General features: G+C 40.2%; 1 protein-coding gene and 1 long non-coding RNA gene across 4 annotated transcripts in view; one reads left to right on the forward strand and one right to left on the reverse strand.

The window, feature by feature from the left end:
* The window catches only part of LOC137443882 (uncharacterized), a 47,737-nt gene extending 35,897 nt beyond the window's left edge, over window positions 1-11,840 (forward strand). The window contains exon 4 of the long non-coding RNA XR_010988014.1: window positions 11,684-11,840. This is a non-coding gene — a long non-coding RNA (uncharacterized lncRNA). The remainder of the gene's footprint in view (window positions 1-11,683) is intronic.
* The window catches only part of RORA (RAR related orphan receptor A), a 368,219-nt gene that overhangs the window by 26,859 nt on the left and 322,327 nt on the right, over window positions 1-19,033 (reverse strand). The gene's annotated exons all lie outside the window — the stretch shown is intronic.

A 19,033-nucleotide genomic window follows, 5' to 3' on the forward strand; every position in this document is an offset into this window, starting at 1 on the left:
GATCTTTGCTTTCTTGACCTTTAATCCCCCACCTTCCCTGCCACAACAAAATGATAGGCTAAAATTGAAAGGTCTACTTAGAACACTTAAGGAAGGAAATATTTCTTCCCTGCAGTCCTCCAAAAACTCCTTTAATTTCACTTTGCTCTCAGCTAACACATTAAACGCAATGGAGCGGGAAGTGAACTAATAAAAGGGAAAAATAAAGTGTATGCTATTTTATTAATGTTACATGAATTATTACTAGAGCATCATATGTTTACGAACAAAGCTTGGAGCAGAAAGGGTAACATAACTCCACATTAACAAACTGATCAGACTCAAATTCACAGGAACTCTGAATGTGTGTAAGCTGCAGTTCAAATTCAGAGAGCAGTCCTGTGGGTAAAGTCTGAAAAAGATCTGCCCATTCTGAGTTATGTCTCCTCAATATGTGATTATTTTTCTGCTCTGCTACAGCAAATCAGCAGACTTCTCCAGTTCCTTTGACAGGGCAGTGACAAGGCTTATCTCAAAAGCTACATGGCAATGTATTTTTTACATTTCACTCATATACATAATTACTGCCTTATTTTGAATAGGTATGATATAATTGGATCTTGTTTATCTACAATCTCCAGCACATTAGTTAAATCACCCATGAAGCCTGCCAATGCAATCCCTGTTTCTTAAGCAACAGGACATTTGCAGAGTGTTTCTGAAGGAATGTAACATGTCTTCAAAGTGATGGCCTAAAGCTAGGTTACTAATAGTCTAAAAGGTGCCATAATTAGTCCTAAATGCATATTCCAGGGTGCTTTACTGTTAGCAGCTCGACAGATTCACAGGCTCCAGCTGTGCCAGCATTTGCCAACCACTGTGTGGATGAGCAGTGGCACCAAATCAAGTATAGTTTTAGAATTGAGATTTCCTCAAATTCACTGTATCTCCAAGGTATGTACTTTCAATTACGTATTTAAAACGTCAACTTACTGTTTCCCTCTGAGATACAGGACAGTGGAGTGAATCTCAGAAGCATAAATCACTTGGGACTGCCATAACCAATTGTATTACAAATTAATGCATTGAAATACATTGGGATCAATTACTGCTCCACATGGTTGCCTTTGAAAATCAACTCATTGAAATGGAATCCCTGTCACAAGTTCGTACACCTTCCATATAGCATGAAAGGACTTAGATACTTTAAACTTACTAAATGCAAATTGCCTGTGCCAACATTATGCATTTTTCTTACAAGGGTGAAAATATTTTCCCCACTTTTAACTTTGACATGCAAATATGTACTTGCTAAAACCTTGTTCTTATGCAAACAAGGCAGGTGGGAAATATTTTTACATGTCAAGAATATGTTCCAACTTGGTTACTCGCATTCCCAGAGTTACTTAAAGCTTCCTACTGTGCTCACATTAATTGTACCTGTTCTGTGCTTACATATATTTATATGGTTTATTTTCTAAGATTATATAAAATACTCTAATTCATGCTTTAGACTAGAATTAGCCTAAATTACAGTTTACAATTTCTGTCTCCTGGGGTGGTGCTCAGGCTGATTCCCGTTCATGCATGAGCAAATTATTTCTTAAATATGAATTGCTGAAAAAAATAAACTCTTGTGGTTGCTTAGAAACCGCTACAGATACCCAGGTGACAGATGTAGTTTGTGTTCCCTGATTAAAGGCCTAAGAATCTTTTATGCCCTGAAATAACTGTGCTTCAGAACCAGAACACTACCAAGGATGTCCTGTGCCAAAAGCAGCAATGAATAGGAATAAAAGCCCAAACAAACCACCAAGAGCAACAAATGCAAGCTCAAGCACAGAGACCCACTGCAAACATCAAACAAGTTGCTACAGACACACCTTTTGAGAGGTGACCATTAAGGACCAGAGGTAGTAATCATTGTAAGGCAAACTCATCTCCATGGCAAAGGGCATCTGACATCCACTAAGATACCTAATTTTTAACATGATTATTTTCCACAGACAAGACTTTTCCTTCCTGTTAGTGTCTGAATAAATAATTTGTTTCTAGTGAACTAATTGTCTCAGGGTAGAGAAAGGATCTTCCCACTCCTCCTACTTTCGCACTGGTATTTTTAAACTCTACGTTCACACAGATAATACCATTTTTTCCAAACTGTAACGGATATGACACCTCAAATTTGGTATCCTGGGAAGACCTCTTCAATGGAAGCAAAGATTGGTCCCCATTCCTGCCTTTTAGGTGAGATTCACCTAGTTGACCTGGGCTAACTTGGAAGTTGGAATTAATTGTCTTGTGTGCTTCTAGAATGATGAGGAATGAAGGAAGAAGAGAGGAAAAGAAGGGGAAAGAGAAAGTGAGAAGGAAAAATAGAGAAGGGGCATGAGACATCTTATTCAAGGCAAGCAAGATGAACCCCAGAGTGGGGGTGTCTCCTCTTCGCTCACCAGAGAAGGAATTTAATGCCACTTTAATTACAAGCCTAACTTCTAGAAGGTGAAATTCAGGTGAATTGCACTGCCTCTTGCTATTTCTGAATTTAAAAAGTTAGAATTTTTCTGGAAAGGAAAACCTGCATAGAAAGTGCTCCTTTTCCCTTCCATGGTACATAAGTTCCCAATGGCCCATATATGCTGACACCATTGAGATGAAAGCTATGGGGCTTCCCCATCACAGCTCCTGTCCTTCAGCTCTGAAAGCAGCACTATCAGGAAATCCCACATAGACCCTTTTTTTTGTTTTTTTTTAAGTCAGTACCAATATAAAGATAGACTTCAGCCTATACTGGTTAGTCTGCCATTTCTTAAAATCTCTGGGGCACTAATCATCCTTCTGCAACCCACTGGCTTTCCAGGGAAAGCACCACAACCAAAATTTTTAGCTGAACTGAGGACCTTCCCCCAGGCTAGGTGTGGGCTAGGCACAACAGCCCAGACTGCAGCTGGGTCTCAGGGTACTGGTTAAGAAGTTATGCCTTCTGTGACTGCAAGAAAGGTTTGACTTCCTGTTCTGGGATGTGGCTTGCCTGTACCCCACAGACTACTTACAATTTTGCAGCTAATTCAGAAGGGCTTTGAAATAAACATGATCTATATACAAATTGGGCTAACCTGCTTCTACAGGGATGCAGTTTGTGCCAGACATCACTGCTAGTGTTGTTTGTAACTATATTGATTAAATTAGGAGGCATACATATTCACTGACACATTCATACATATTCATTGACTCAAACAAGGGTACTGCATGTAATGTGGTATTTAAAGCAACATAATATCTGATCACAAACTGAATTAACAAGGAATGATTTTACTATATAATATTCTAATCTTCCTACATTTTCAGCTTCATTACCTAAATAATTTGCCCTGTCATGTACCCTAAGTAATTTGAGCTGGCTGCAAATTACTTGTCTCTGAACACCTGCAGCTCACCAGACACTGTAATTCCACTGCACTGAAAGCTAGTGGCAGCACAGCTCTGCCCATTCTGTTACTACACTATGTAAAGTGACCATCTGCCCACTCATCTAGAGTAAAATATTTAAACCTTGTGTACTTCTAAAGGATGATGGCAGATTTCTGAGGCCTTTCTGGAACACACAGCAAATGTTTTGATCAGGAGCTGGTGGAATTTACCTGCCCAATCCTTGTGTGAAAGGTGTGTTTAGTTTCTATAAAATCCCCAGCAGGACAGCATTCTGGCCACAAGCAGGCCAGTGGAGATTGCAATGACAAAGCTAGCAACAAGTACCTCCCAAGAAGAGCTAACAAAGCCTGGTACCCTAGAGATTTGCATCTCACAATTGGATTTCTGAGGACCAGTAAGGTTGAAATTCCATTACAGACCTTTGCCATACACGGGAAATTCCTTGCATCTTTCTCTCCTTCAGAGAGTCTCCTATCCAGCACTGACCTCGGGCTGTACGGTGTCCCACAGCAGGGTGCTACTTGGGTATCTTTCTGTCTATGTTTTTTGGTTTTCATGAAACATGTAGGAACACATCTGTGGGACTGCTAGTGCTCTCCAGCTTGGCTGAAATGTGTTTTGGAAATGAGGAGGACTGGGATAACGAGTAGAAAACGAGACAAACACAAACAACCTCTCCAAGCCTTGTTTCCTTAGGAAATCACACTTGTAATAAAATAAAATAAATACTGAGGTTATGCTGGTACAAATCCTTTGAAGTCCGTGGGTGTGATGGGTGGAGTAGAAACGAACATGGCCACCAAGGTATTAATTAAAGTATGAGCAACACCTCAAACAAACAAGGCAGAAATGCTGCAATGCCAAGACTAGATGTTTGGGCCCAAACACAACTGGATCCCTCCTAGTAGGTCAATTGATACAATGCAGCACTCCAGAATGATAAAAACATTTGGCTTCAAAGAGTATGAAAAGAGAGGCATGATAAATAGTATGGAACAACTTGAGTACTTCTGGGGCTTGCAAGATTGACTTTTAAGAATTAATCTAAATTCTTTCAGCCTTTGCTACTGATTTGGACACATCAAAGAGAACTGTGCAGTAAGAGCTCATATTTTCATGCCGGGATCACTGACATTTATGTCTATTGTTTTACTTTAAGACACAATGTTTTACTTACACAAATTTTAATTTAATGAGCTAAAACTTTGCTATTACATAAAGCACTGGCTTCAACAAAAATGCCTGATACCTAATAAAAGAAAGCTATATGGGAGATGGTTTGAATTCTCTAATAGGTAGAACTGTTCCTATGAAGTTATAGTAAGGTTTCTGTATGTTCCAGTAGAAAATTACTGAAAACCCCCAACAGACCATCATAATATTCTTAACTCTTATAAAGAAAAAATAAATCAAGGAAATAGCAGCATAAACAATCTAGGACTTATGCAAGTGTTTAGGCACAAAAACATACTAAAAATCCATGTATGGTTTTCAGAGGAACTCTGATGTTTTTTTCTTTCCCTTCTCCGTCATGTCTGAAACACTAAGTGATTTTATTTTCCTTCTGTATAACAGCCTTATAACTCTCCACTGTCTTGATGGCTTTATCCATCCAGAAATATTCTCACTCTGGTTTTGACACAGCAATGCAACTTGTATCTCAACATGTGTATCACCAGGCAACTGAAGATGTATTTTCCCTTGTACTTTTGAGGGAAAAAAAGACCAGTAATCTAGTTGGCAGCTGAAAACTAAATGATTTGTCTTCCCTTGTTCTCTTGTAGAGACAACTCTAGCTTGGGACTCTGGTCACATTATGAAACCATACCACAGACCAAACTGTATTATCAAACCATTGAACTACAAGCCCAGGCTCAAAATAATCAGGATGTGTTCAGTTGTCCAGAAGCTCAGAAATGTAGTTCTTTGGAGAATCAATCTCTCTTTACCTCCAAGGGCATACAAATAACATATTCTCAGTCTGCAAAGTCTAGGGAGTCCTGGAAGCTGCGGCTTTGTTATTACTTTCATGACCTTAAACCAAACAAGTAACAAAGATGGCTGAAATACACACCAACAGATGCTCACTGTGGCATGAGAAGGTAACTCTTCTGGGGATAAGATAAAACCAAGAAAAACTGAAGCACTAATTCTGGATACAAATTCTGTCTTTTTATAGTGGAGATTTATTTACTGGACACAACACACAGGCACAATAACAAGACAGAGTAACCAAACTTAATGGCAAAGAACAAGAACAGGGAAAGAACAAAGGGAGAAGGCTCAGTTGGTAGCACATCAGACCCTTAATGGGAAGGTCATGAGTTCAAGCCTGCAGTGGGCAGTAGTGTCCTCCCTACTCTAGTCATGAGGTCTGTGGTGACAGGTTGGACTCGATGATCTTTGAGGTCTTTTCCAACCTTAGGAATACTGAATACTGAATTTCAAAACCAAAGCATTTGAAGACTGGTTAGGTTATTTCAATGGGGTCAGAAGAGACTTTCCAATTTCATAAAATACCAGTTTTGTCCCATACTATTTCAACTTCTCTCTTTGTGGCTCAGGTACTTATGAATAAATATTTATCTGTTGTTAAAGAAATTAACCTCTTCTCTGGCTGAAGAGTAGTTACACTGGCTATGGTGAACACAGTTTGGAGTATGATTAAATTTGAAGCCTAGGTTAAATGTAATTCTAGTTAAAGGAATTCAGAAAAGCAGTTTCCCACAAGGAAACACACTGACACTGCAGTCATGTGACTCTAATGAAATCCAAGACACTTTTAACCAAAGCCCTGAACTCCATGTCAAGAAATAGATCCTATAATCCTCATTCTAGTGCTGAACTTCTGTGTGAATGGGGATGCTGGTTGGTGTCTCTATCTATGTAATTGGGATAATTGTTCTCTATCTCTACTTCTACCTACAGCTATCTTAGGTGAATGGTATTTACTGACTAATCTTGGGTCTTGGTCTCATGACCCAAGAAACTAAGTGAGCAGACCTCCACACAAACAAATCTCCAGCACTTCTTAGATGAAAGTTGCCACAGAACTATACTACAGGACTGATAATTGTCTGCATTTCACCTGCTTGCTTTCTTTCAACTTTTATGAGCAAGACTTACAGGATTAATTACACATCAAGGCAATATGGACAAGTACAATGCTCAAGACAAAAGTTACACAAAATAAGGGGTTTAGAAGCGACAGAGGTGTGAGGTATTACCACAGTAACTGCCAGACCTAGCAACTTCTGCTCTAATTTGCTACTGCATTTATTCAGTAAGCATGTTGTATATTTTTAACATGATTACAGAATTCACTTAGGTTTTGATATCACTAATTTCTTCCTAAGATAGCCACTAACTTGGGCATTTGTGAAGAGAAAGATCTGCAGCAGGGGCACAAGCACAGTTCACTCTGACACAATCTACACCACACCAGTGTGCTGCCAGAACAAACCAATGCACATTGTCTGTCAAATAAAGAAAAGAAACAAAGCGAGCTGGCAAGCCAAGATGCATGTGCACCTTGAGGCAGGGAGAATGCCCTTAAACACTCAGTCACACTGAGGTCTTTACAACTTACTAATCTCTGACATTGGAAAAAGCAAAATCTACATTGATTTCTACCCCCTAGTGTCTATATATTGGTCTTTCATTTTCTAGTATTAATGGAAAGGAAAACCAAAGAGTGAAATCTGGAGAACAACAATTCAGAGCACATGTATTTCCTGGAGCTAGCAGGACAATACTAAATGCATTCTCCCCCTTCCCATCAAAAAGTAACTTGTACTGAAAAGCTTTAATATATTTGTACTGAAGTCCATTTTCCCCCAACTCTCTTGAAGAATATACTAATAATGATTTTAATAAATATTTTAATAATTTAGCATTTCAGAGTGCAAATCAAATTACTTCTGCAGATTAATGCACAGAGCCCCCATTTTATGTCAAATTTTCTACTTTCAAGTGTTGGACCTGGCCTTCTGAAGACTGGAACTTGTTAAATCCAACACTGCCCTCCATGTTTCTCTCCCTTAATTAAATGTACTGGCTCAGAGGAACATCTCAACACTTCTGCTTATTTGCTTGCGGTAGGAAAATACAGAAGTTACCAGCCATTCTTCAATTTTAAGCACCATTTCATCATCACAGCATAATAACCTTGACTTGAATTATGTTCCATAGGTTGCAGACAACATTGAATGATCAACACTTTTGAAGGCAATCATTTCAGTCCCTATTGCAAAGTCTGTTGTTACTCCATGCAGGATTATGAGAGGAACTTAGTTGCTAGCTGAATTACACTGTGTTCATTAAGGAGAGATCTTTTGGTGACTTGTTAGAACAGTGGTGAAAGGGTACTCAGAGAGTCTTAGACTCCCTTTTATATGATATGAAACCTCTGTCATTTGATTGTGTTCAGAAGCTCCAATTGCACTGTCCATTTGCAAAATTACATCTCAGTTCAATAGTCTCATTAGGCTGTCTACTAGCACAAATCAAATGGCAGCTACCCTTACTAGAAAATAAAAAAAGCAAAACCACCTGGGGAAAGCTAATCACTTGCAATGTGGTGTGGAAATTATTAACAATTTCAAGTAAATTAATTAAGAAGGCGACAGGCTCCTGAATCCTTAAAGTGATATTAGGTCAGTGAGACCTGAGCACAGGCTAACTGTGGAAAACGCTGTAGTCTCATTCCTTCTACTCACACAGTTTTCAGACCAAGCATTCTTAATTCCTCACACAGCTTCTTAGAAGGTTGTCTCTGATTAGCAACCCATTACAATGCAAACACCTTCCTTTATATTTACTATTTGGCCAGATCCATTTCCAGTTCAGTAGTATGACCCTCAAGAGATAGCAAGTAATTCTGGCAAAAGGAATACGGAATGAACTCAGAAGAGGCAACAAGCAGAGGCAACTGAATATGCTAAGTGTCCCTTTAAACCAACTGTCATGATTCAGCTCTGCCCTGATGTTTTGCCAGGCTGCGCAGATTTTGTGAAGGGTTTGGCCTCCGCAGAAAGCGCAGGATGTATCACTTTGAGTACGCAGAAATGGCATTTTGTATGATTAAATTACAGCCAGGCAGAGACGGCTGGTGCAGAAGCCACTTCCTTATAAGAGAGCTCCACTTTGACAAAAACCACTCAAAACCTTAATTTACTTTGAGAAGAACAGAAGTTGCAGGAAAAAAGGTTGATTATTTTTTTTCTTACCCAGTCTGGAAACTCCATCATTCTGAAGTGACTACATCTGCATTTTTAAGATATTTTCTCTTCCTTCTTGGCGGTACATGAATTTGATGTCATTAAGAAGGCTTTGATGCTGTATGCCAAGTAGAATCATTAGTTTCTCACAAAGGTGTGCTCTAAATGTCTAGTTTAGATTTTCATTTTCAGATGATTCATCTAAGAGATGAACAATAACAACCAAAACCAACTTCAGAACTCTAAACAGTAAAAAGCCTTTTAGCTGTACTCATTTATTAACTCCCTCCAACACCTTCTTTTTGGATTCACATAGCAGCAACAGTGAGCACAAATTTTGCAACTCTTCTGTGACATATGGCTATTAGAAACAAACCATGCTCAGGTTCCCTCAAACTTCACGGACGTGATCTTCTGAAGTCTGTATCATCCACCTTTCTATCTGACACAGGCTCACATTTTTATCCAAGAATACTCTGCACTGACACTGTTCCCAGTGCATATGTGTTCTTTTATCACAGCTCCTCTTCATGAGCCCTCTTCAGAGGTGATTAGAAGATTCATGAAACTGAGGGACACTCCAAGGGAAGCTGCATCCTCAGCCAATGGAGCTATAGCTAGTCCCTCAGGTTTTGAAGAGGGGAGCACAAAAGACATTAATTATGCCCACATATCCTGCACTTAAAGTAAATGTCACTGAAGTCAAAACCAAATCACCTCCAGCTGATACCTGTTTACTGATCCATACTGAGACACTACAAAGTACATATGTATCAAGAGCTTATAGCCTTCTTTCTAATATAGGGTCCAATCTCTGCTGAACAAATCATCATGCTTTCTTCTCCAAGACAGATGCTTCTTTTAGCCTCTGTCTCAGAGGAAGCAGTATTAGTGTGCATGTGGAAGCCTACATCACATCTAGAACTGCCTAGAAGACAGTGAAACACTTGACACAGAGTGTAACTTTGCTGCCACACTTCCTTAATGTGTACAAGTGTGTGGAGCCCCTAATCATCCTGTTTACTCGCTGCCCAACACACCACTCAAGACAAGCCAGATGGGGTGCACGGACACTCACCAGGCCTGACTGCCACAGAGGTCTACAGAAAGGGACCTGCAGACACTGCATTATGTGGCCACACAGACTTCTTGCCAGTGACAATTGCTACCCACCCACAGCTCTTGTACCAGTCACCCATCAACTACCATGGGATTTAAAAGGCATTTCTGTTCTATTTCAAACTGACAGCCTTTCCTTTCTCTCAACTGTTGACTCAGGTTTCATGGTGAGAGAATGTTTTTCTTTTTAATCTTAGTGGTTCTTTATTGATTTGCATGAAGTTGCATGACGGTACTTCACCTCTATGAATTGGGCTGCCCAAGGACTGGGGGGAAGCTACGGGAGTGCAGTCAGTTCTGCCTGTCTGCAGCTGGGCAAATGCTGTTCTTCTCACTCAGATATTCTCTTAAAAAAGGGCCTAGGAGGCAAATGCAATGACTGGTTTCCAAAAACTGCACCAGGAGGAAGAACATGCAGGATGGTATCAGAAGAGGTAGAGATTTTATAGGTTCTGGCTTATAACAAAACGGAATCATCACCATTCTATCAAACAGCTTCAAAAACACTCCTGCCAGAAGTTTTTTTCCCCCAACAAGTTCTTCAAATCATGTATTACAGTGTTGTCTCCCACCAACCATGCTCACTCCATGTCCCTGAATTTGGCTCTGTTTCTATGCTTTTTTATATCCTCAGGATATCTGCATATACTGTACTTAGTGTTTCAAATCCATCTTCATTTTGTGACCATGATCATGAAAGAAAAAAAAAAAAGAAGAAAAAAGGAGGTGCCCACAAAAGTGTTTTAGAAAATTACAAGCTTATGAAAAGGTCTAGCAAAAGCTCTTCCTTTGCCACAATTAGATTAGGTGCTATGACCTTCATTAAAACCCTTTCTTTTGCCTACACATTTAATTTCCTGCCTCTCAGTGATTAAACCTACTGAAAAGGAGTAGATAAAGCAAGTTTGTTTGCTGTTTCAAACAGATATATGAATGCTTTATGCTTAAAAAGCTTCCAAAGTGTATTCAGACACTGATTAACAAACACTGTACATGAAACCATGTCTGAGGTCAGACCATGGCAGCAGATATGTGACTGAAACCTACTACACAACAGCTCTGTTGCAGTGCTGTACCACAGAATACCTCCACTGCATACATTAAGGAAGCTTAAATCTAAGCTTCACATATTTAAACACTAACAAAGTCTACTTAATGGCAGTCTTCAAAATGACAGCAGCCTCCTAATCTGCTGGAGATAAAGAAGTGCCAAGATTAATGATTACATAAGTGCATTGCAGAGCCCAGAAACAATAATCAGCTCTTCTGTTGTTATTTGTGTACAAAGGCTATTAGAGTCATCTGACATTCCAAAATCCAATTTAAAGTTGTTAAACCCCTTTCACGTAGTTATTTGAGGATGGAAAACTGAGAGGTTTGAAAAGGGAAAGGAAGGGTTTGATTTCCTAATTCTTTTCCCCAAGCCAAATCTCTTTTTAAGAAGTGGGGGGGAAAAAAAAAGAGAGAGAAGCTTTTAAACAATGGCTTGAATAACTAATAGTGCTGCTGAAAGAATAATACCAATAAAACTCTAACATACTTAGATAGCAAATTTTAAAATCATGACTACAAGCAAACCAAGTAACTATTTTGTAGGAAAAAGATCTCAATATGTTGAGGGTGTCACTGACATCAGCTGATAATAATGGCTGTCTTCAGCAAACCAGCCGGGCAAGAAACTGAAGGTGCTGAGGCACCAAACACTCATCTCACTCTTTGGCTTCACACTGGCACAGTATTGTTTGCAAGACACTAGACTGCCCTTTGCAAAATTAGGTAAAATTACAGGTCTGGAAGAAGCCACTGCAAATATCATACAATCTACTGTTTTACAAAAGTCTCTGTTTCTGGCACAATTGTGAAAAACAAGTTTAGAAATGAAATCGACAAATTGGCCTTCTCCTGGTTCTTACACTGCTGCTTTGCCTCCACAGACAACACAGTGAACGGGGCAGGAAAAAGCTGGCTATCTCCCTGCCCTCTCCATCTGATCAATGAATCAAGCCTTCTGCTCCAGGCTGACCAGCCAAGTGGGACAGCCAGCATCTGGGTGCTTTGTCAGCAGCCATGTGTACAGTGGGCAGCCAGGCACACGGTGCATCATGCTCACCTCTCTGGGGAGCTGTCTGTTACAAACCTGTTTGTAGCACAAACTGCTGCAGCCCTGAATGCAGAATTCTCTGCTGGCTTCAGAAGTCACAAAAAGGGCAGCTGAACAGGCCCTGGATCTGAGCCAGGAGGGGTGCACATGGCACACAGACCTACAGACCAACTGCTGCACCTTGATCTTTTGGGCAATGAGCCAAAATGGCAGTTACAGCAGCTACTGCCCTTCTGGGGAAAAGACTAGCCTGGGAGCATTCAGCCTCTGAAGACCACAGGCCCCACTCCCTCAGATTGGTGGTGACCTTCTCTCCTTGCACCAGTGGACAGGCAAGGCAACAGCTGTGATTCAAGCTAATGAAAGTAATCATGAGAATGTGTAAAAGAAGAAGATGCTGACCATCACACCTAAGGCCTGTCCATCACACCCAAAACCTGTGCAGCTACAGATCTGAGGCAGGCTTTCTCCTTCCCTGCTGTAGCATGAGTAGTATAACAGCCTCAGTTTCTTGTGCAGCAGAACAGGACCAATGCGGACTATGTGCAGAAGTTTTGCCTTTATGGCTGCAAAGTGATTTTCCACTGTTCACTAAGGTAAAGTCAATTAAGTGATAACTGCATCTGTGCAGAGAGTATTCAAAATGCTAATACCCCCACCCTGATAAGTCTTCACCTTTGCCTGCTTATTTATCTCCAGCTCTTAGAAATTATAGCCATGAATGCTCCAGTGCCTTCACTCATTATCTTCACAATCCTGCTTCTTCCTAACAAAAAAGGCAAAAAGCACAACGCATAAGAGCTGTACCACTCTGACCCCACTGGGGAGCAAAATGATCTGAGCAAATAAACATCAGCTGATCTATTGCAGTATAGCTACCAATGTATTTTGATGCTCTCAAAGTTTGTTCAGCTTTTCGTCTAGCCTATTGAGGTAAGAAAATCTGCTATGCCATCAGAGGCTCTAGAAATAACAGCAGTTTGCATCACAAATTATCTAACACGATTTATTACTCAAGGAAAAGAAGAAGCTATTGTGTTTGGTGTTGTGCCATTTGGCCATCACACTCAAAAAAATAATGTTTGTTCTCTTTCCAGTGAAGATAACACAATGCTGGTCTTGGGCACTTGGTTCTAAGATGCTTCCTTACTTCAACAGGAGGTGACTCATGTTACCTAAGTCTCTGGCCACATGTGCTCAATGTGTGCCCATGTTTTTATGTGAACATACTCCTATGCAGAAGATGAAAAATGCAGTACTGAAAACAAAGGGATTGCAGAATAAAATGACTGAATCAACTACTGCTAATAGGGAAAATCTAACTTGCTTCATATGGTTAACACTAGGTTCTAAATGTCAAATCACCTGAAAAAGGTAGAAGCTAGCAAGTACTAAAGGTATTGGATTTGTGTATCCTGAAATAAAGAAGGCTTGATAAAAGTTAGAAGAAAGTAAGAAAAACAGCACATGTATTATTGCAATCATGTTACCAAAGACAATCCAAATCATTTAATGAGCTAAGCTTCATCACTTTGTCAGGAGAAGAAAACAACCTTGTAACCAGAGCTGAATAAAGATATATAATAACCTACTGTGAATGACAATCTCTCGACCCTTTCAAGATGGTTTATGACCATTATTCTGGATGATTCTTTCCATGCTTGTGTCTGCACATATCAGAAAAAAGGTATGAATGTGAGGCAACTCCAAATCTGTACACTTTCAACTCGACCACTATTTTAAAGGGCTTCACACAGTGAGCGTGCCCTTGATGAAGACCCAAAACTTTCAACCAGAACTCCCCCATTCCTACTCTCAGAATATTTGCAGTGTAATTTTGATTATCCAAAGCTCCCAGGAGACAAATGGAAGCAGAGATAAGTGGGGGAGCAGCCAGAGGTCTGGAAGAGAAAGGAGAGGAAACAAACTCCACAAAGAACAACTGCTGGCTCAGCTCAGCCCTGAAGTTTCCCTGCTCCTGAATGGAGCATTCATTAAACAAAATAAGCTTCTCTAAGCAAGCATTCCAAATGATTGTAAAAACCATTTGACAAAGTGAAGAATTATTGTTCGGTTTGGTACTCGACTCTCCAGAGAGAGAGAGACAGCTGTTGTTCTTTCTGTAGCAATTTATTAACCAGTAGTACAGTTGTAAGTACACTCCTGGTAGCATCTCAATGGTTAACAACCAGCCAAATTCCTTCCAAATCTGTGTTTCCCAGACTACTACTCAGAAAGCATCACTAGAAAAAGTTTCAAATCAAGCAAGAAACACAAGCGGACGTATCATGAGCCTTAACATCAGGGCAGACCATGCGTGTAGAAGAATCCGTTTGGGGAGCTGTGGGTGTTTTACACAGAAAGTACAAGTTTTTATTTATAATACTGCAGTACAAGTTAATGCCAATTAAGTAGGAGAGTCACTTTGGATTTAGCACAGAACCTGGCCCAGGGCACTGGCACACAGAATAGAAATAAATACTAATCACGCTTGCTCACACTGAGAGGATTAGATAACTACAGACGTAGGAAATTAAAACCACAACAAGATGACCCCACGCTCATGATTTCCCTCTTGTACCAGATCAGTCAATACGAATAATCGACAGCGCAAATTGAAATCCTCAGATAAAAATAATGGTTTTACTGCTTTATTTCTCTTCACTTGCACATAAATTGAGTTGACTATCTCTGACAATGCCATGGTTTAATATTCTAAACACACTATCTCCTTTAACAATGCCTGGAATAGAAACAAGCTGCTGAGCCAGATCCTCAAGGGGTGAAAATCAACATTGCTACACTGCATTCAGTAGAAACACATTGATCTCCACCAGCTAAAGCTTTGGGCCCTAGTGGGCAATTAGGTTTCTATTATATGCTAATTTAAATAATGTACCACAGAACATTTGCTGTACAATAAAGCAAGTCTACATTCTTATGTGGAGAAAGACAAGCATTTGCTGTGGCACAATGAGAGTTACAGATTCTGGTTTCAAAGAGCAGGATGGAGTTTCGGTATAAACTACTCCTCATAATAACATTTTTAAACCTGCAATTACTCATGCTATACTACTTTAGGAAGCCTGTAATTATTTGGTATGTTCCTACCAATGTCTAGTCTAGATCACAACTCCCTCCTTCAAAGGAACTAGTGACTACGTTAAAATCTGGGGTTTGTTAGGTTCATACTACACAAAGTGGCTACGCTGTACTGTTATGATCTGTACTCAGTCAAGAAGGAAAACCAAGCTGATTTATGCCCCAATCTTGAGTCCTTGAGCCAGGCCTCATGCACCAGCCAGAAGAGGGGAAAAACAAAAAAAAAAAAGAGCAGAACAGTGGAGAGGCAGAGTTCTCCCCAAAAGAGAGCAGGAAAGATGTTCAGGGCCTCATAGAACAGTTCAGGTGGAAAGCTACTGTATCGCTGTAAAAAAATGGCAACAGCAGTCATTGAAAAAAAACAAAAAGTGTTGTTAATTTTTGTAGCAGTTTCTTAAGTATGACAACTCCTCCTTTCAGTCTACTTATCAATGTCATTGGGAACCTCTTCCTGCCTTAGATCATCGACAACCAAGCTGTCACCATGCTGAGGTCCCTACTTAAAAGTTTTCCAGACTTCAGATGTAGTCAGAATGGGAGCATCATCCCACACATACAGGTCCTCCTGTGTTGCAGTCCTTCATGTGAAGCAGCAGGATCCAATACGTACTCTGTTTTGGAAGATGAAAGCACACCGCAACACAGGAATTTGGAAGCTCTGCAAATGCCGCTTTTGAGAAAAGGAATCAGCAAACCAGGGAGTTCTCTCCATATGTATGACTGGTGTGGAAGTCACAGCTGAAACCTCTTGGGGATAATACTTGAGCTAAAGACTAAAAACCACACACACACTTCCACTTTGCCTTGTCTTCTGTGGAACCACTCAAGGCAGAAAGGCAAAGTGGTGTAAGCTGAGATAGAATAGAATAGACCAGGTTGGAAGAGACCTTCAAGATCATCGCGTCCCACCTATTATCCAACCTACCTAGTCAACTAAACTATGCAACCAAGCACCCTATCAAGTAAGTTGTAACACTAAACTATGTGATTGCCTTTACAAGCATACTTACTCTGGTAGAAGTGCTCTACTCTGGCTGCATTTGTAACTCCTCAGAAACAGTTTAATTTCAGAGTTAAAGCTTATATGGAGTCAAGCAGCCACACAAGAAAAATATGCAGTGCAGGGGAGTCAATACAGTATGAACTCATCTGAAGCTTCCCTGGTGGCCTGAACTTCTCAGCTGCCCTGTCACCATGCTTAGGTGGGTTCTAGGGACACAGGGAAAACTCAATGCATGCAGTCTGCACTTAAAAGAAAGACACTAGAACTGACGTGAGTTAAAAGTTTTGATGAACTTGGCCCCAGTAACTCCACAAGCATTTTAGTCAGCAGAAATCTCCCAGCAGTGTATGGAGCTGGCCTCTCCTCCTCCTGGTGCCTGTACAGCTGTATTGTGAGTGCCAAATGAGGGAACAGCTCCGGTTGAAACTGTTCTTAGGGGGATTAATTTTACCTTGCATCAATTTCCTGGCTTTATTTCCCATGAATGCAGAGATGCTGCTTGTGCTTGCACAAGGGAAGAGTGCATTTGTTTGGCAATGCCAACTTACGAGAGGTTAAAATACTCACAGAACTGAACAGTCTAAGAGGAGATATCTGGGGTAGCAGGCACAGGAACAAGGAACACAGGGTTGGTTTTCCAAGAAACAGAATAGTTCATGAGTAAGTCATTGGTTTCTATGTCCAGTATTGCTGTGAAACTAAGCAAGCCATTTATTTGATGTGTCAATTCCTCAGCTGTGAAATGAGGACAACACTTTCTTACATCACCAGTGTTGTAAGTTGAAAATTAATGACTGAGGTACTTGGACACTCTGGTGCTACGAGCCAAGTCAGTACGTAGCTACAAGAGCTGAGTGATTAGTGACAGGGAGGGGCTAAGGAATCAACGTATTATTTTTGGTGGACTATTTCCTTAGAGGATAAATGAGAGTAACTGCTACTTACTTGATTGCAAGGAATTGAAAGAGCTCTCTGTAGCTCCCTCGTGGGTGGACACCTTTACAATTAAATAGCTATGACCTAATTTTATTCAGAAACCTTATGTCACAAGGAATTTACAGGGAGGCATCTTCTGTATGTGCCAAAAGGAAGGATAGTTGACCGATGTATTAATCTAGCTGTATAACTTTTAGGGAGAGAATGTATTTCATTCTCTTTCCTTATGTTCCCAATTCCAAAACTTTCTGACTGTAAGATACAACTGCATGATACAAAATATGACAGGATTCTGTAAACCACACTGCTTCCAGCATCACAATCATGGGGTCAGTTTAAGTTTACAGAAACTGAAAGGTGGCAGGTAAGGTTATAACCAAATCTCACCACCTGTGTGATAGGAACAATGGAATTATCACCCTGCAGGTTTTGTTAAGATGCTCATACACACCAGCGATACCAGAAGGCACTTTAAAAAGTGCCATTGTTATGCACATGGAGCTATAAAGCAATAGAAAACACACTCTCATTCTAGAAGTTGTTCCAACGTCTTGTTTTCGTCAGTTAAAATCCATCCTTTCCTTCTGGCCTGACTTTTCTTGCCTGCTTTCAGAGGAATACAGGAAATATTTCTTCCTCTTATGCTAATGCAGGTTCACTACTATGGGATTGAGAAGATCTGACTTCAAGTTCCTGTGCTGTCTTAAGAACTGTGTGAAAGCCAGGGCAAGTCACATTAACTATCAGAGTAATGTGTGTTGAACTTCTGACAGATGTGTAAGTCTCACTGAAAACAGCAGGAGTTAAATGATTAAATAGCTTCACAAAGCTGGGCACATGCCTTTCTGTAATTCAGTTTATACCTGTAGAACAATAAGATTCTATACATCAATAGAAGCTGCATAAATACCTAAATAGGTAAACAGTGTTTTAAGTCTCACTGAGTTTATTGCGACTGAAGAGCTTATTTAGGCCGTTGCTAGATTACAGAGCACATACTCAAAAAACATATGGCAAATAAGAATCTGTCAAAGAAAGCTTTAAAGGTGAAATACCAGCCTCAGGATTTTAGCTCCTGCCTTACAATTTTGAGACATTGAGCTGATTAGTTTAGAAATTCCTGAAAGGGATAACACTGAAATTCCCTTTCCTCAGTCTTCTGGGCCAAGGGATTGGCCCTAAGTAATCAGTACTACAAGGCTGTACCAGTGCGTTAAAAAAACAAAAACAAAATACTGCCAGTAGAAAGTGAACATCCTGCACTATCTGGATTTGCACTGAAGCCACTGAAATACAAGGCAGGCTGAAATCTCCGCAGCCAGACTAGCAGTTTGCAAAGAAATTGCTAGGAATGCTTAAGCATTATTTGCCTTCCAAAGCAGACCCTTCCAGTTCTATGGGCAGAGTTAAGCACCCTGTAAACTGTACTCAAGACTCAAATCCTCAGTGCTGCATCTGCTTTTGTTCAAGTTTTTGTTTTCTGAAGTCTTGTGGTTAGGCAATAAAATGTGAATCTGTTGATTCCTGGCTATGACACAGGCTTCTTGTGTGGCCCAAGCCAAGTCTCTTATGCTGTATTTCAGTCCCCTACTTGTGAAACAGGTAAAACACATCCCTCGGTGATGTTTTATGCATACATTAACTTGTGGAAGCTGTTTTTTTCAAAGAGTTCACTAATTAACATTACAGACAGTCCTATAGATAAAGAGATTGTCAGAGGGCTCTGTCTGGCAGCCCTGGCCCAGGGAAAGAGTGCATTCCATAAGTGATGATAGAATCTGCGTGCGATTCCAGAAAGCCGAGTTCACTGAATCCCACACAGTTATTTTTTGAAGAATGTGTACTTCTTGGTAACATATAGTAAGGATTTTATACAACCTAGGGCATCTCCTACATTTAATTTTGTTTGGAATGAAATGCCACAACCAGTGTTCAGCAAAATTTGTATGTGGTACCTCGACAAACCATTTCTGGAGAAATCCTGAAATGTTTGGTAAGCCCGGAACAGAGTGCAACAATGGACAAGCTTAAGCTTACAATGTGCAATAAACTCCAGAAGTAAGTTAAATTTCTAGTGTTCATACACTAGTACAGTATCTAAGCACAAAACACATTAAATGTGTTTTGAAATGAAAACAGTTT

Source organism: Melanerpes formicivorus, unplaced genomic scaffold (assembly GCF_026170545.1).
Source record: "Melanerpes formicivorus ecotype bairdi unplaced genomic scaffold, bMelFor1.0.p_v2 SCAF_10, whole genome shotgun sequence".
Taxonomy (NCBI): domain Eukaryota; kingdom Metazoa; phylum Chordata; class Aves; order Piciformes; family Picidae; genus Melanerpes; species Melanerpes formicivorus.